This window comes from Chelmon rostratus, chromosome 10 (assembly GCF_017976325.1).
Source record: "Chelmon rostratus isolate fCheRos1 chromosome 10, fCheRos1.pri, whole genome shotgun sequence".
Lineage (NCBI taxonomy): Eukaryota > Metazoa > Chordata > Actinopteri > Chaetodontiformes > Chaetodontidae > Chelmon > Chelmon rostratus.
In genome coordinates this window covers 8,284,410-8,296,767 of record NC_055667.1, presented here as the reverse complement: position 1 = coordinate 8,296,767, position 12,358 = coordinate 8,284,410, and positions in this window count along the sequence as shown.

Below are 12,358 nucleotides of genomic sequence, written 5' to 3'. Positions count from 1 at the left end.
ATTCATGGAGCTGATGGTTTTACTCCTACACTGGAAACATGTTGTGTAGCTGCTCCAGTTGCTGGTTGCAGCTCATAACTGTACCAGTAATGTGTAATATATTGTGTCAGCTGTTGCACTGTGGTGGTAAAGCTACATTCTGCCTAACTGCTGTAATATAATTCAGCGTCAAATGACATTTACCTTGTTATTTATTTAAACAGGGTTTCCTTTCTATTTTTTTTCTATACTATATTGTATTATAATGGGTGTAAACTCTGTAAGTACGATACTTCCTCTGAGGTAATATACTTTAGGACCTTCTGTAGCACCTTTTATCCACCTGTATTTCTATCCATTATGTACAATAAATTAATTTCTTCATGTAAATTGATATAGGCTCTCCACATTTTTTGTATTTTTTGTCTTTACCCTGGCTATGACAAGGATTTATTACTTTTTACCCGCTCCAAGATGTTCACCAGCTAATCGCTGACTTTGTCTGCTGTTTGCTGCTGCATCCAGAAGCCATGCTGATGAGAGTGTTAAGAGAGAACTAAAACAGTAAATTTGTGGTCCATGAAACCAAAACAATGAGCCGAAAGCTTAAAAAGCTCCACAGAGCTGGGGGGGCCTGTAGACTTGATTCTGATTCTCTATGGATTCTTCAGCGTGAGCAACTGCTATCACATCACACAGAGTCATTTCATCCATTGTTAATATTGAAATATTGATTGTATCACCTTTAAGTAAAACAAAAAACGATGATGATAAAATCTGACATCAACGTGGAGCTTGAATTGAACTGACACCCTTGTTTATGTTTGCTGGCGTTCAGTTGGATACGCTAAATTCAGCAGAGTGGTGAATGCAGCTGGGCAGCCAAACTGCCAGACTCAGTACTTGGCATGAGTGGCTGAAATGTGCATGCAAATATGTATGCAAATGTGCTCATTGTTGCAGCATATGCAACAGCACTGAGGGTACAACATTTGTGTCCCACAAAGCTGTATGCTCTGAGATTTAGTCAGCTGACCACATGCATACTTCAACCCTAGAAAATGCTCTGAATTGATTAATGAAATCACATTGTACATAATGTAGGACTTGCTATATCTGACTCAACATCCAGATAGCTCAATAGGAAAACATAAGGTAATCATTTGGACCACACTGCTGCAGCATACTCTTAGCTATACGTTTCAGTTCTTTTGTTGAGGATGTAGGACCTCCTGGTGTTTATAGACAAGATCATCTTCCTAAATGAATTAACTCCTTTGTTTCTGTTGCAGGAGTGCCCCTGAGCAAGGGTGGTCTGTAGCTAAAGGTGATATTTAACCTCTGCTACTGCACACTGCCAGACAGTCCTGTCTGTTATTTTACTGCTCAGTGACAGTTCACAATTTCTCCACTAGGTGGTAGCATGGATTAAAGCCAAAATGGTCCAGCTCATCTCCTCTTCACTAATACAAACTTTGTGGACTTATACAAAACAGGCAATTACGTGGCAAAATGTTCACAACGTGCAACATTACACCGAAGCCAAAACAGACCTCACTGGAGAGAAGAACATTTAAACAGACTTCGTCCTAACTGCTGCAATCAAAACAAAGAGGCTTGTAAAAATGTTCAAGATGTTAGAGTTGACAATTATAAAAGCAATTTTCCAACATCTTAAAGCAGGAAAAGAACTCTCAGGTGCAGTTAGTCATGACAGCGTGGTGGTCTGTTAGGATGATCTGTCAGTAAAAAGCTTTAAGTCCAGGTCTTATTTAAGTTTATAGTAATATGATCCATGTTATAGTTATGGATTCCTATATCCCTCTATTCAGAGGTGGAAAGCCCCTGGAGGTTATGGAAATCTGGTTTACAGGCCCTCACTGTTTATTTTCAAGTCGTATTAACTATAATCAGAACCAGGGAAGACTAAGATTACATTTCTTTATGTTTTCTTATACATTTCTGTTTTTTGTGTTTTTTCATTACAGTGTGTGTTGTGTGGCGTTCTTTGGCTTGAGATCACATGACTGTGTGAGCTGAGGCATTTTCATTACCTCATAAACACACAGACAGACACAGACACGGCATTTATTTCAAGCACAGCATCACAGACAGTTAGCACCAGCTCATGTGGTGTTTTTTTAATAACTGTTTTGTAATACCATCTGTGTCCAGAATGCTTGGCTGACCCATGGTCACATTTGTCAGTTTATGCACAAAAAGACATGTCATGCATAACCTCTCGCTAGTGCGGGTGCCTGACTGAGATTATGTCCACATAACAACGTGATCCTAAATAGATACTCTTTAGGTCAAACAGGTATTCTGCATTTTCACCATCCATGAAAGCACTTTTAAAAGTTGCATGCATAGTCAGATGAAACCAACAGTAAACTAAGCATTACCAGTGCATCTAAAGCCTGATATCTTACTTCTCTGTGCCACAGAGCTTGTTTGTTTTGTTTCGATGAGCCACATTTTTACACTGTGTAACATGTTCCACCATCACAATCATCATGGTCACTGTGTTTTGCGCCACACATACACCAACTTGATGCTGAAAAATCTCCCTAAACCACCACATGTGTATTAATCATTGGCTGAAAATAGTATCAACTAAATTACCCCCGTTTAAGTAACATTTGCTGTAGAATACAGTACCCAACTTGAAAATTTCGTTGGAAGTCTTTAAAAATGAAACAATATACTGTATACTGTATTTATGACCCATTTTTAAAGATTTCCATCTTCTGTAAAGGTGAGATGACAATGGCAAAAATATGGGATATCACCAACCTTATCCTTTAAATTCTAGCGGAAATCCCAGAGTTTCTAAACATACCAAATTTGTCAGGTGGAAGTCTTAGAATTGAGTATTTCAACAAACATCACATAGTTCTTCAGTGAAGAACTGATAGACAATTACATAGTGGATATAAGTGAGAGGACAGTGGATGTTTACTCATTGTGAGAAGTGCTACTCAGACTGTGAAAGCAGCTGTTTAATATATTCTGTGGCTCTGAAGGGAGTCTCATTAAATCCATCGTTGGTAGTCACCATCACATGTTTTGTCATCAGGATTATCTCAGCTTGGACCAGGAGGCTCAAGATTATTTGCAGAAAGCTCGCCTTAGAAACTGTGGTCAGAGTTTGAAAAAGGCAGGCATTCAGCAGACTGACGAGATCTGCAAAAAGATACTTCTGATTTGCATTGTGGGAATTGTAGGACTTTTTGAAGCTTGCGGCAGCCTAAATCGCAGAGGGGAGTTCAATTCTCTAGTCACTGATGTGTCCAGTACTCCATACCAACTGTAGGCTCCATGGCAATGCTATAACTTACTACACGAGTGATAGAGGACTCCATTTAGCATATGCTGTATTGAACAATCAGGAGCACAAATATGGGGAATATGGAAGATTTCCTATTCTCACTGTACACTTGATGCATTGTACACTCTCTTAAAAGCCCAGAGCACACTGCTGATGCTATCTGTTAGGAGAAAGAAAATAATGAGGTGTGATTCGGGACAGTGAGAGTCTTGGTCCATGCAGTGTTTTATAAGCTGCTGCCAACAGAGTAGCTTTGGTCCCACTTTGGTGTGATGATAAGCACAGTGGCTGATAGATAGCTATGTGTTTTCGGGGGCTCTGGCCTGCGTGGTGGAAACTAGCATGGAAACTTGTAATGCTGCTATAAATAAATGTCCCTGTCTCCTGTTGCCGGCCACGCCATCATGTCCTTTAGTTACTAGCAGTTAGTCTTTCTGTGTATTTCCATCTGACTTCCTACTTGTCTGTTTGCATTGTGAAACATCTGTCGCATCCTTCTGTTTAGTAGTTTGCCTGTTCATTTGTCTGCATACTTCAAGCTGTCTGTCAGGCAAGGACTTCACAAGGCTTTATAGATTGCCACCCAAGATGAACTTATTCAGTGTAGTACAACCCCAATTCTGAAAAAGGTGGGACTGTTGGTGACACCTGTTGCTCATCACACCAACAGCAGTAGGCTTTGTGATACTCCCGCTTCGCCCAATCCATCACTCTGTCTACACACACACACACACACACCATCACTGCAGGTCTGGTGTTTGGTCCTGAGTGGTGGAGACTGGCATCAGAGAGGTTGGCATCAGTGGAGTGGAAGAGTGTGGTGGAGCTGGTTGGTGAGGTAGGAGGAAGCTTGGTTATGAAGGGCTTTGTGAGAGAGGAGAAGGTTCTGGAGGACAGGGATGATGTGGTCACAGGATTAGGTGAGCAGGTGAGAAGCAGAGCTCTGGATGGATTGGAGTTTATTTCAGACTTTGGATGATAAAGAATGCCCTAAGGGTGGGCAGAACAGTCCAAGTAATTCAATTGAATTCAGTTTTATTTATATAGCGCCAAATCACAACTTAAGTTGTCTCAGGACACTTTACATATAGAGCAGGTAGAGACCAAACTCTTTATCTACTGAGACCAAACAATTCCCTCACAAGCAAGCACTTGGCGACAGTGGCGAGGAAAAACTTGGGTGGGCGGCCATCTGCTTCGATTGGTTGGGTGGGTGGGTGAGAGAGAGAGAGAGCGAGAGAGACCAGTGGATGTCCAGCAGGTGAACTCAGTCATCCAGACTCAGCCACTCTCCATTCAGACCTGCGAGACGAGAAAGCACAAAGACTCCGGGGAAGAAGCCAGGTCAGTAACAGAGGGAGAGAAGAACAGAGGTTTGGGTGTCATTGGAAGTCCCTCAGCAGCCTAATCCTATGCAGCATAGCTAGGGGCTGGTCCAAGGCAAGCCTGAGCCAGCCCTAAATGTTAGCTTTATCAAAAAGGAAAGTTTTGAGCCTGCTCTTAAATGTAGAGAGTTTGGTAACTAAGGGCTCTGGCTCCCATTCTGGTTTTAGAGATTTTAGGAACCACCAGTAAGCCTGCATTCTGGGATCGCAATGTAGTGCTAGCCTTTTTAACACACACACAGTCTGGACCACTAGAAGAAATGATAGATCTCTCCATTGAGCTTTTATTTTGGTCTTTCTGCTGACTGGCAGTGTAAATTTGCATAATTTACAAATATTTAGTTTTGCTAAGCACCCATTCAGATTTAACATTTAGCTTTTAGTTTAAACGTTGAGATTTAGATTTAACATTTAACGTTTAGATTTAACTATAATATATATTTTAAAAGTAAAGAAGAATATGACAAAATTAACAAATATTGCTGTTGGTGCTAAAGTGACTTTTACGAGATTTAAATTTTTTAAAAATGTTGTTTGGAACTCAATGTTGCTGATAATTTCAGCACGCCACACAACTGATACATTTTATATTGTGTTTTTACCTGTTTAACTTCATTTTTTGTGTTGAGAACTCTTTAGCCGTGTGCTTTAAAAGTGCTGCATGAATAAAGCTGTGTCAGGAAAACAGGGACTAAGGGGAACTGAACCCAAAAGCAGACACACAAGGGGGCGCTAGGTTCGATTAATAAATTTATTAAACACAGGGAAAACACAAGACAACCAAAACTCAGGGAACTAATGACCGACACACAAGGGTAACAGAATTCACACCACAACGACGCAACACAGGGAAAGACAACACATTAACACAAGACACATGAGAGCTAGGGACCAGACTATGAATAACTATCAAAGAATAAGATAACAGAAAACGCTCCCGAAGGAGGAAAAGACAAAGGCTATGGAAAACGGAACTGACTACTGAAAGAACTAGACAAGAAAAACTCACAACTCAAAATACATTCCTAGAAAACAGAAACAAGAATCTAAATAACAAAAGTAATCAAACAGAAAATCACTCTTACATGAGGAGAACAATTCAGCAAGGCTATGAACTAATAAAAGAAAACAGAAACTAAGTTATTAATGTTTCAAACAAATAACACGCACAACGGAACTATGGCCTGGGAAACTAAACAGCTAGGGAATGGCAGACAACACAGGATGGGTACACTACATAAAACAAGACATGAACACGAACGAAGACAAGAACAAGATGACAAACTAACTAGGACTGTGGCAAACTACAGACAAAGACGAACCAAGGAACAACTCAGACATGAACAGAAACACGGACATGAACAAAGGTAACGCAACAAGAAACACAACTCGGACAGGACAAAGGAATCACAATGACAAACACTCACTTACTGGCTAGGACTGTGACAAAGAATCATGGGCAACAAGATTACATGGACATGGCTAGGAAACATAGACAACGACCCGACAAGGACAAAGGGGAAGACACAGACTTAAATACACTAGGGAGGAACACTAATGACGCACAGGTGGAAACAGACAATCACAAGGGAGGGAAAACACAGGAAGCAAAGCAACACAAAGACACATGACATGAACCTTCAAAATAAAACAGGAAGTAACCAAAACCAGGCAGACAAGACACAATGGGGAACTTAACAAAATACAAACAAGACAGGGCAAGGGTACAGACTAAGACAATACAGAACTCTAACATAAAACATGGCATGACTGAGACAATGGCAAGGATCAACAAGAGAAAACTAAACAACACTGCCGTGCATGGCACGGGTCATGACAAGCTGTAAAGCTGTACTTACTTATGTACTTTATCAGGGGTGTATCACTCGTTAGCTTGAAAATAGCTTTAGCAGGGAAGTTAGCTTCCCAGCATTTATGTGCGCTACGTTGGTTTTTTAAAAACATGCGTTTTCCGCTGTCTCTGCCTAACTAAAAAATTAGTAATGCTAAACTGCACGGCCATCTGTAGAAGTTCAATAATACTAATGATGCATGAAAGCTGTGGGATATTTTAATGTTTAGATGAAGTCTCTGGCTTAAAGTGTAAATAAGTATGAAGTGTCAACTGGGAGATGGGATTTAAACTGCACGGCTGTCTTAGCTGTGTGAAGATGTAGTTGAGGGCATATGAAGAGTTGGACAAGTGGCGAAAAGTCTATTTAGCATAAATGGGAAAGACAAGTTGAATCAATCCCATAAAGTCCAAAACATGTGGGACATTTCAAGGTTTGAATGGAGTTTCCATCTGAAAGTATAAATGAGCAGACTCAGAATTTTGTAGGACAAATCAGATTAGTGTGCAAAATTTAAAAGCTTTAAAGAAAATTTTGTTAATCGCACTAGTTTAGTCGTAGAGAATTAGCGATTGTAAACACATATTTTTCATTTTTCAAACGGGTTATGGGTCTCTAGAAACAGCTGCCACATGGTTGTCAGTGGCAGGATATAGTACACATAACTAGCCTCAGTGTGAATGCCTGTGGGTGATTTCAGCATGTATGGTGCGTGCATGTGTAACGAGTGTGTGTGTCAGCTTTCACTGAATGAGTTCAGACGGGACATGTGATGATCTGTTGCTGTCAGGTGTGTGCGCTGTTACAGGACATATTGCATAATCCTGTTCACAGAATGATGGATGGCTAGAGCTCCTTAAAACTAGAGTTATGTAGTCGTTTTGGTCATATTTCTGTCCTTACGGCAATGAAGTTCGAGTTTCTGTGGGCAGGTCACTTCACAGACTAAACCTGCTGTTTTTAAGTTATTGCAAATAAACTGGATGCACATCCTGCGCAGCACAATGGACCCCGGTCACACAGTGAATGTTTGGAAGAACAAATCTAAAAGCATTCAAGGGTCAGGTTGAAAATTGAGTTTTAATGAGCTAATGGCAATATTATAAAAAAAATCCTCAATTGTTACCCTACCCCCTGCAAGTGCAAGGAGGTTCAAGTGTCGACCCTGCAGTTTGAAGTTGTTGGGTTTAAGCGTCGGAGTCAAAGGGGAACATGCGTAGGGGGGCGGGGGTCTTAACGTGATCGGAGCAACAGCATCTGTGGACAGGCTCAAAGCGGCGGGTCATGCGAGATGGGTCAACTGATGCGTCATGCCTGCAGGGAAGCAGTCAGTCAGGGTAGTTTATCAGGATTACTCTGCATAAACACACACACACACACACACCGTACACACACACACACACACACACACACACACACACACACACACACACACACATTTCTACTGGCTGACTCACTGCTCTCCTTTGCTTCCTCTCTTCCCACAAATTGTATTTATTCTATTCTGTACTCTCTTCTGAAGGTGAACATAAGATCAGGCTGGAAATGAGGATTATGCAGCTGGATGTATTGTTGAGTGAAATGTCATATTTTAATTATTGATTCTCACAGTTTCTGAGTCCAGACATTTGTTTCGATGTCTGACAGCAACAGCGGGTGAAGCACTTTTTAAAAAGCCAGTGTACAACACTGATTGAGCACGTTTCACACAAGTGAAAGTGAGCATTGAGATCATGCTATGCAGTAATGTGTGTGTGAGTGTGTGTGTGTGTGTGTGTGTGTGTGTGTGCGTGTGTGTGTGTGAGAGAGAGAGAGACTTAGATCTACACTGTAAATCTCAGTGGGTCAAGCAGTTGCTAACTTTGCCATGAGGCCACAGGTGCAGGGACCCTAGCTCATGTTGCTCACATGTCACCCTGAGGTTCCTGTCATTCCACCCTACACCGCATCACTGCTGCTGCCATTTCTATTCACACTCCTTTTCTCACACTTAGTGTTACTATAAGTACAAAGAGTACGGTTACTATTTGTGTTTTTGGCACCTGATTTTATTCTATTTTAATTTTTATTCTATAAGTCATATTTTGGCTATTTAATTTTTGTTTTAGTCTTAGTAAATTCATATTCATTGTTGCATCTTTAAATATTATGTCTTCAAAGCTTTTTGAGGTGACTATCTTTGATGTGCACTGTTATCTATGTGTTAATCTATGGTTCCAGGTCTGGTTCTGGTCCACACAGCACTTATGTCTCTCTGCTGTGTTGTAATACAACAGACTGACTCTCCTCAGCCGAATACAGACGTTATTCCCAAAGTCTGGCTGCTGAACACGGTCGCGCAGTGTGGTTCACGCTGAAGGTGATGCTGCAAAAATAACATTACTAATACGACTAAGGCTACCGCTAATGAAGAGGAGAGGTTAGTCGGTGTGCTGTCAGCCCTAGATGATAAAAGATGCTTCAGAAGTGTGCCTAACAAGCCGCAGTGCTCCTGTATGGTGAAGTGAGAAGAGTCTTTGATTGCTCCCACAGATCCAGCGGCCTGCTGTGAGCAAAGGGAAGCAGGCCAGAGAGCGGGAATGGCTGTAAAAGAGTGGATGAAAAAGAACATCCACTGACAACCTTCCCTCACTCTGCTGACGCCTGACAGAGCAATCGAGTGCAACAGCTGCGCACCAATCAGGATTTGGATTTTTACCTTGTTGGAATATCAGTGGTGCCATATTTAACTACCTGCGTTTCCTGTACTTCGATACTGTCGGATACATACAGAGACACGCATACATACATGCATAACTTATTGATCATTGATTGATGTTCCGTATAGTAAACATAGCTACAGGAAACACAATACAGTCACAAGACCATGAATCCGTTGGACTGCTATAGCTACAGTCTGTTGAGGGCAGTGGTGGCAGAGGGCACTAAGATCTTGCTGTATTTGACGAGACGTACCCAAAGCACAGACCTCCAGTCTGACCTGGACGCAGTGGCTTATAGTTTGTTCCTCTCTGTAAATACTCCTGAAATCTCTTCGCTTGATCCACTGCATGAAGCATTTCCTTTCTGCGTCTTCATCCAAAACCAAATTCACCAACGAAGAGCGAACAAGCACTTTTGATATTGTACAAACCAAACTGGTAGCATAACATCGCCTGTCCCTGAGGGAGTCTGACCACAAGCCCGACTGTGCTCAGTATTGGTGTGATGTGTCAGTATCTGTACAATATGAAAGCGACAATCCACCCTTCATTACCAAACAAACTTTAAACACACATACCCATTAATAGACCACCAGGGTATAAGGTGGGAATGAAAAGGTGCACAGCTTTGGCATTTCTTGGCTCTCAAAGTAAAAACTCTGAAGGGTCCAAGACCTTCCATCTGAGAGGAATAGGTGTTTGTGCATGTATATTTTCTGCGTGTTTGTGTGTGTGGCTTTGCTGTGAGTGTGGAAGTGCAAACTCGAATGAGGCTGGCTGACCACATCTGCTGTTTGTTTGGAAATCCGCTCGTTTAAGTGAAAGCGCAAGTACACAAAACAACGCAAAAGGACTGTCACTGAAGCGCTTTTCGGTTTCTGCCTGCGGTGACTCACACTTTGGAAAACCATCAAAGTGAATGCATCCGACGAGAAGAGAAAGAGGAGTGTGTGTATGAGAGAGAAACCTCATCATTAAGCAGCATTCAGAGCGCCAGCAAGACCTTGGGCAGTTACTTGATATGATCAGTGACAAAGAAAAAGCTGCATACACACTTTCTTACTCACAGATGGTAAAACCAGATCTGTTCACTACATTAAAAACTTCACTCAGAATGCAGGAGCACATGGATTCTCTCATTGGCATACTGCCACAGTTATCAACAGTGGTACATGAGCTCACTCTGCTGGTATGCAGAGGAATCTCCAACTTCAATCAATCAATCAATCAATTAATTAAAAAAAAAAAAAAACATTTAAAACACATTACCAGAAAAAAACACAAGATTTTGATTCAAGAAACTTAAAAACCATGGGATAAAGTTCGCGCACAGACACATTTACCAAGAGTTAATTAGGTTAATGAGCTAGCGTTAGCTGTGATGGTAAGGTAGGTGGACTAGGTGAAAATAAGTGGTTCAAAATCACTGCTATCATGGCTCTGAACGGGAACGATTAGGAAGAGGAATGCGGACAAGGAGGGCAATATTTTGAGCAGCAAGTGGACTGTGAACCGAGTGCAAGTGCTAACGTTGCAGGGCAAATGACGTCATAGTAGCAGCCCGGGGGCGCGAAGTGGCACCGAAAGATGCAATGGACACACTGCAGCATCCACTGTGAGGCCATGCCGGTGAAGAAAACGCCAGGCATTTTGGAAGTCTGCGCTGGACTCAGCTGTGAAAACAGATGCATTCTTTTGTGTTTCACATGTCTGTGATGAGCTGGCCGACGGGCATGCCCAACTCACAGCAGTAAGACGGTTATCACTGAGCACTTTCAAACAAGGCCGCGCGATTCCTCCTTTTGTGAGCACCTATCTTTGCGAGAAGGGCTTCTCTTCACTCGCTGTCATCAAGAAGAAATATAGAAGCAGGGTGGATGCTGGGACTGAAGCTGCAGAGCAGGCAGAGGTCTCACCACTAAGTTCTCAATACTCACCAACATACTGCTACAAATGTGTACATGTGCACGTGTATGTGTAGACTTGCTCTACTCTGTGCGCATACTTGGAGAGCCTAGTATTTCCAGAGGTGGTACTTCCGGTGGTGTACTCCATTAACCAGTGTACAGTTGTTCAGACCAAAGGTATGCCAATACAGTGGGCTTTCAATGTATTGCTGTGATATTGCATTAAAAGTAAGAGTATCGTTGTATAAACCATGATAAGATGAATGCTTTTTCAAACCCTCAAAATCCTATTTTGTTTTCAAGAGTTTTTAATATATTCATCATCGGTTAGATGACGCTCACCAACTCACCGACATTGTGGGTGTCATAGGTTTGCACGCTTTTAAAAAAAGGGTTGCGTCACCCAAATTACGCCCCCCAAAAAACAGATTTAACTAGAAAAACGCTTTCCTTGACAAAATAAAACCATTCATGTGTTGTATGGATTAACCAGGACAGTAACTGGACTGTCTGAGGTCACCTGATGAATATAAATCTATAACCCCTTTGTATTTATCGACTCCAGCTTCAGCCGGCAGTGATAGAAACATGACAGTTTCGCCCTTTTCCTGGAACAATGCTACAACATGTGTGACATTCCACAGGCGCAAATAGGTAACACGAGATGCTCGAACATCGAGACTGAAGTTAAATAATATTCAATTAATATTTAGTAAATAACCTTGCTACTTTCTTTTGCTCCCTGTTTTCCGGGACGGTTGTGATATTGAATATGACGCACCAGAAAAAAAAAAAGAAAAAGGCAGTCTTGTTTACTGGCAATAGGAGAGGAGTCAATCGCCTGTTCTTGGCGTGTTTAGCCACATTTAAAAACCCTTCATGTACGCACTAATTTTGGTGTAGCATAATTCAGGTCTTTCTTTTCGAAGCTTGCGCACAATGTTTTTTATACCGGGTTCAATTGAGAGTGCAAAGCTCTTAAATAATACATCTGACACAAACAGGATTCAAATGCTAGGCTAGCATTTAGCAGCCTGCGTCACTCGCCCAGCACAAGAAATGAGACTCTTCATCTTTTTTAATGGGGGCTCTTTAAGTATCAAACCCAACACTTGAGGGCGCCTTCCCACACACAGAAATACACACACTTCTCCCAACGTGTAGACACTTCATCTTCTCTGCTCCATTCACATAAAGGCCT